At 42.2% G+C, this 6770-nt stretch overlaps 1 long non-coding RNA gene across 3 annotated transcripts; it reads right to left on the reverse strand.

Annotated features, from left to right (window-relative positions):
- Positions 1-2214: 2214 nt before the first annotated feature.
- LOC123166213 (uncharacterized) lies at positions 2215-6189 on the reverse strand. Of its 3 annotated transcripts, XR_006483399.1 has the most exons (6): positions 5878-6189; positions 5695-5794; positions 5505-5604; positions 4944-5023; positions 4612-4691; positions 2215-4454 (listed from the first exon to the last, which is right to left on the reverse strand). It is a non-coding gene; the product is annotated as an uncharacterized lncRNA (long non-coding RNA). The 3 variants fall into 3 exon arrangements; XR_006483400.1 differs by lacking the exon at positions 5505-5604 and having other exon boundaries at positions 4944-5018; XR_006483398.1 differs by lacking the exon at positions 5505-5604.
- Positions 6190-6770: the final 581 nt, after the last annotated feature.

The following is a 6770-nucleotide window of genomic DNA, read 5'->3' on the forward strand; positions in this document are numbered from 1 at the left end:
GGTACTACCGCGTGTGGAGTGCACGGTACTACCGCACCTAGCGCGGCAGTAATTTTTTACTGCCGCCCGGGAGAGCGGTACTACCGCTTCGGTGCGGCACTTCCGCCCGAGCGGTACTACCGCGATGAAGCGTGGTACTACCGCGCTGACGCGTGCGCGTGGGGGTATGACCCGGGCCCGGGGAGTTCCAACTCCCCCATACCCATTCATCTGTCTCTCTCCCCACCGCCCCTCTCTCTCCTGCTCCAGAACGGCGCCGGAGACCCTCGCCGGATCTCCGTCTCCGGCCACTCTCCTCGGATTCCGACCGGTGGGATCGTTCCCCACCACTTCCTCTTGCCATGGAACAAGGTGGTGCCTCCGGTGCTCCTGCTCGCCGTTCCAATCCCAGTCGTGACACTGGCTCCAAGCGTCTGCAAAATCAAGATGAAGCTCCAGAGGGCTCCAGTGCCCCCAAGCGCAATGTCAAGTCCTCCGCCAGCAAGTACAAGGAACCTGCTAAGGGCATGGACGAGATTCCATTTTCTGAGTTTATCCCTCGAAGGCAGATCAACCCATATCGGAATGCCCGTGCTATCTGCAGAGGCAATGACTTGTTTTGGACCAAGCAACAGACTCTCATCTATCTGGATGTGATCAAGGCCAAGCAAAACACCTACGTGGATGTCAAGTGGATTGACATGAATCACATGAGGCAGGCCAAGCACCGCGATATGGAAGTGCTTCATCTTCCAAGTTTGCAGGTTAAGCAAGTGGACCATACATGTCTTCCTTTGAATGCATCTTCCTTAGACGTTCAACTTCAAACATAGTGCTCCCTCCGTTTCTAAATACTAGATGACCCGGTTGCGCCAATGGCGCAAGAAGCCATTTAGAAGGAATGTTAGTAGTGAATAAGTAAGAGACGTAAATGAAAAGATGATGCAATGTGGATTATATTACACATAGTAGAATGGCTTAAACCGGTTAGCGCAAAAAGCTAATTAAAACCAAGAATTATGGTATCGATAACCATTTTATATGCACAAAGATCATTTCATTATTAGCCAAAGAAAAAACAAATATGTTCATGCCATATTGTTCGAAGCCACTCTCAATAAAATAGCATCCAGTATAACATGAACCGTTTTGAATAATTTGGAATCATAGATATCTAAACAAGCAACATCCACCTTCAGGACCTGATGCATAAGAAATGGTCTCTCAGGAACCATATCCATTCAAGTAGGCTGTAAAGGGAAAGAAAGATAAAGATAAATGATTAACAATGTTGATAGCATGAAGCAAGACATATGGAAACTGAAGCAAATGTGTCACAGATTGCAGAAAAGTATTTCAACCATGAAGATGGGTACGAAAGCTAATATCACGCTTATTATTACACAACTGATTAAGTATAAATAAGTGAAGATATTCATTGCTGTACAATATTAGCATGTAGGCCTAGGATATGGTTCCATTCTTAGTCCATCTGGAGCAGCCCGTATAGTTATTATCTGTGGCATATCTTGGTTTTCAGACCATCTGCAGATGCCCATATAGTTAAAAGGCCAAATGGCACAAAATACAAATTGAGATGAAGAGATATTAGCAAATAAATGCTTAGCATTACAGATAGTACATAACAATCAAAATTTTGCTACTGAAGTGCATGTCCTTTTCTCTGAAATTAACGGTCGGGTGGAACATATATATTCACCAAGTATATCCCCTCTTCTTAGACCAAGACGACACAATGAGGTATCATCTGTTTCCTAATTAAACTGTAACCTGAAATCTGTGTGCATACGTGCATGGGCATGTCCATTTATTCCTAATAGGAAAATATGCCAAAACATCGGTCACTTTCTCTTTTGAGCTGGAAAGACCGATCACTTGGATGCATGCAGACACCTCTAATCTAAACAGAGGAACTGAACAATCAGTCACTATGATTTTATTAACTATATACATATACATTCCGGTCAAGCGTCTTTTTAGAAAGTGACATGCTTAGCTGTGATTTTCTTAAATATGCGCCACCAAATATTGAAAGGTAGAATAATATCATCATCCTTTTAGTTCCCATCCATATGGAGGAGCATAAAGATAGCAAAAATGTTAGTACTCTATGCACACCTATTGTAACTCATCCTTTTAGGTGTTTAGTAGGACCTACTTCGTATGTGTCTCTCACTGTAGGTGGGCAATACATTCCCTTGACCAGGTTAGGAATGTCCAAAATATTGTTTCCAAAAATAAACATGAGTTACAGTTTAGTAGGACCGAGAAGGATTCAAGATTATAAAAGGAGCTGGGATACACATTCTTATTAAAGTTATTGGTTCAGATCTGTGTAGCTTTCAGGGGCCTACCAATCAATCCATATGTCCATCCCTACAATACTTTCAGGAGGGTACCACTCAATCCATTGGAGCATCTCCTTTTTGCATTAATAGAAGAGGAGCTAGCATACCTGCAGATGGGCTGGTGACGGTGAGGTTGCCAGCATGTAGACCTAGCTGCAGAGGACACCGCCTCCCCCATGCCGCTGGTGGGAAACCACCACGACACGAGCACTCTCGCTGGAGAGGCACCCTCAATCTCCCCTGATGGTTGCTTTCCCTGATAGCTGAGGGATCTGCCGGTGAGGTCCTGACAACTGGTCAAAAGGAGCAAAAAAGCAAGTGTTGATCTATTATTTCCCTCATAGAGCATTGTAAGCACGAGCAGATGTTCGCCAAGTGTGTGTTTTAAAATACACTGTAATTGCAAGCAAGTAACAACGGTGGTGTATCCTTGTACATACTTCTTCTGTGATTTGAACAACAAAGCGAGCAACACCTCCTTCAAAAATCTCCACACCTCTTAAATCAGTAGGGGGAAAGGGTGTAAGCACCTAGGCGCTAGGGCAGAACAAAACGCATTGCTTAAGCCTGCGCTTAGGCAAGATATGCGCTAGTCAGTGCGAAAATACAAAGTTAACAATTAGAGGTTTTTCCCTGGTCCTAAATAAAAGGACTCGAAAGCCATGTAAATTGGGTAAAGCAGAGCAAAGAAGTAGAAAAGCAGAACATAACTTCAGAAGAAGAAACTGAAGTAATGGACTAAGGTATATGTTTTAACCAAACACTATCATACTTTGGAATATTGTTCCTTATTTCAAGTGTACAGAAGAACCAAGAGCAGCATGAATCACTTGCCCATAGCATAAAGTTTCTGCATCATAGCATCAAGAAGCACTTTCTGTTTAGTAAACTGCAATTTGGAAGGTTAAGTTGCTGCATCATAGTATCAAGAAGCACTTTTTGTTGGGATCTTAACTTTGTCCATCACGACAGACTGATTACACAAGAAAGACACTGTAAGCAAGTGTTGGAAGCTTCATAGTGTATGATTTGAGACGTTTATCCATCTATTATATTCCCGTGACAAAAAGGGTGTTGTTAAACAATGGTAATAGTAGAATTTTGGAAGTCTGGCAATTACAATATAGTAAATGCCTATCCTAAAGTTAAAACTAAATAAAACCAGGGTTTAGAAGTGAATTTCACGGATAATTCTTCATGTTGCTTGAATCATAATTGAATCGATAATATGATTTTCCATGTCACATTATTATGCTAACTGGGATTGTAGTAGAAAAGGCAGGATAACAGTACTATACTCCACTCTTTTTCCTATTGGGAAGAACCACCTCTCCTATCCCATTCTCTGAATTTTCATATAGATAACCTTCAATTTTCTCTTTGTTCTTTCCATTTTATTTCAGTAGCTCCTTCAATTCATATGATTGGTTTTGTTTCATCGATGGACCCTAAGCGGTTAATGCATGAACTTGCTAAAATGTTCAGAATGACGCAGTTACTACATCTAATTCAATAGTGGTTCTTCTGCATTAACGTACGTACCTATGGTATGGATGACTGTTTACAAACCTGAGTCATAATTAACAGTGTTGTTAAACAATGGTGATAGTAACTTAATGTGCAGTTCACATGTACAAATTCGAACTCTTATGTTTTAGCTAGGATATGTATGCTAGTTAGGAAATCTTAAAGGAGAGCTGGTAAATATCAAGAGGCATATGCATACAACCGTAGATGATAATTTTTCTGAGAATAACAGGGATTTCAGGTTGTTGTAGTTGAACAAGATTCATGCATATACTATCTTGCAGGCAGCAAGAAAATAGGAGATCAGCATGTATTTCCATGCATCAACAGATTATTCACATGTCGATTAAGAAGCACACGCAACAAGGATCGATAGGTTGACTAAAGAAGATTAGTTCGCGAAAACATACTGTGTCGTCGCTCAAGGTTTACCTGAAGGTGAGTGAGGTGGCCTGATCTGGTGAGAATCCATAAGAGGAGCTGAAGTGCTGCCGTGATGCGTAGATGGGAGAGAGCGGATCTTGCGGGCGAGGGAGCATATACCTGAGACAGAGCCAGATCGTCGAGTGTTTTCCTTTTCTGAAGATCCAACAAAAAACAACTGTAAGATTTTTTTTATGTAAACTTCCATGTGCCTTTGGAATAGCGAAGCAACACTACTGAACATAATAATCATGTTTCTGGGAAGATATTTTTACGAAAGTAATAAAATTTACTCTTTTAACCAGTTTCTCACCTAGTGTAGAAGAGGCTGCGGATAGGAAGCAAAACCAAAATTAATGTCACTTTGATAGTTGTACCTCACATCCTGCATCACTATCAAGACCAACTATTAGATTTACCATAGACTGTCCACTAAGAGAGGCCAAATATGATCATGAATGAATGACAAAACTGTATCTACCCTCTATAAACATCATTCATCTTGAGAACCTTAACTTCATAGCATCCACACTGCCAGAGAACACAGAAATATATATATAAACTGTAAAACATTCACACTACAACTAAAACCATGATAGGTTGAGCATATGGAGGCATCAAAAAAGGAAATAGGGAAGAACTCACCCGATCAGAGCCAACAGAACAATGAGAACATCCAGCTTACATGCAACACCATCGGTGGTAGAACTACTGCCGTCCCTAAACTGAAGAAAATATCAAAGAAATTAAACCATCATGTCCACAAGCAACGAGTGGATTTGTAAGAAAACCAACAACATGAAGATGTCCCTTGATGTAGTAGTAATTAATAGGATATCGATATGAAGAAAACGATAATTCGATCATGCATTGATAATCCAACATAGATACGTACAAAAGAACAAGCAACCTTCGAAATATTTGGTCGAAAGTAATCCAGACATCAATTACTAATTATTACATGTAGGCCAACTGAAAAAACACAACCATCTACAAATAGAAAACATGGGTTGGCATACAACAATCAGAAGCGAGCCTTGCTCATTCTCGCTTGATACAAAAACCCAGAAAACAAACTACAACAAACAACTGAAATCTAATACTCTAGAGATGCTGGAATTATAGTTTTTACTACAAAAAAATGAAGGCATTAACAAGCTAAGTATCTTGGTTTTAGCTACCAAACCAGAAGGATTGCTACAGTACCTTTCAGTTCAGTAACACAGTTCGGTGAGGTTGCAAAGTGGTCTTTATCGCCTCTATTGCCATCGTTGTAGGAACCCAGACCCATCCAAACCCTAGATGACTGAAAAAATGAATTAGGAGGACATGAATTAGAGGGAACAAGCTAAGTATCTTGGTTTTAGCTACCAAACCAGAAGGATTGCTACAGTACCTTTCAGTTCAGTAACACAGTTCGGCGAGGTTGCAAAGTGGTCTTTGTCGCCTCTACTGCCATCGTTGTAGGAACCCAGACCCATCCAAACCCTAGATGACTGAAAAAATGAATTAGGAGGACATGAATTAGAGGGAGGAGCTCACACAAGGAATTGCAATCAAAAGGGAGGCGGAGGTAAACCTAGTTGTGCTCTGGTGGGAGAGGTGGGTCGTGGGGAGAGGCCGATATTCTGTATCTACGCCAGGCTACTCCCTGCTCCTCGCCCTGCAACCCATCAGATTCCACTTGACCGAAACTCCCCTTCTTCATCGCCTCCCCGTCCGTCGCGGCATCCACCGGCTGCAGCTCTCCGGGTTCATCCCTCCATGCCTGGAACCGGAGGCAGGGAAGGAGGAGAGGAAGGGGAGGAAGAGGTGCTGAAGGAGGAGGGGGCAAGGAGGCCGTGAGGGACGGGGAAGAGGAGGAGGCGACGGCGGCATGGAGAAGAGGAGTCGGATGAGAAGGGAGGAGGGAGAGAGACGAGATATTTTCTCTCACAGCGGACGTGTACCCTTTTTCTCTCGCTACCCGCTCGGGAGAGAGACGAGATATTTTCTCTCGCAGCAGACGTGTATCCTTTTTCTGTCGCTGCCCGCTTGCTAACTTCTCATAGCCGACATGGATGGCTTGGTCGTGACTAACAACCCCTTCATCCTTTATAAGGTAAACAAGACACTGGTAACAATAGACAAGTGAACTCACAAAAATAATGGCAGGAAAGACAATACTACAATTTGTACTGGAAACATATTTAGCTGAAAACTGCCAAGGCCTGAACAAACTGAACCAAGATAGGCACTCAACTTTGATGCACTTCTCATCGAAGGAAGAACTCTTTGATGAACCTTTGGTACATTTAATACACACAAGCTGAAAGCTACCAAAAAGAGGCACATGCTTTGTGAATTCCTTGCAATATCCGAGATAGGTATAGGCTTATAGCTTGTTCTGGCTGACAAAAACAAAAGAAAAAGGTGAAATCCAACCATTAATAGATATTGTGTGCAACTAAGGGCCTGTTCGGCCCTCCTCCG

The sequence above is a fragment of the Triticum aestivum genome, chromosome 7D, assembly GCF_018294505.1.
Source record: "Triticum aestivum cultivar Chinese Spring chromosome 7D, IWGSC CS RefSeq v2.1, whole genome shotgun sequence".
Classification (NCBI taxonomy): Eukaryota; Viridiplantae; Streptophyta; class Magnoliopsida; order Poales; family Poaceae; genus Triticum; species Triticum aestivum.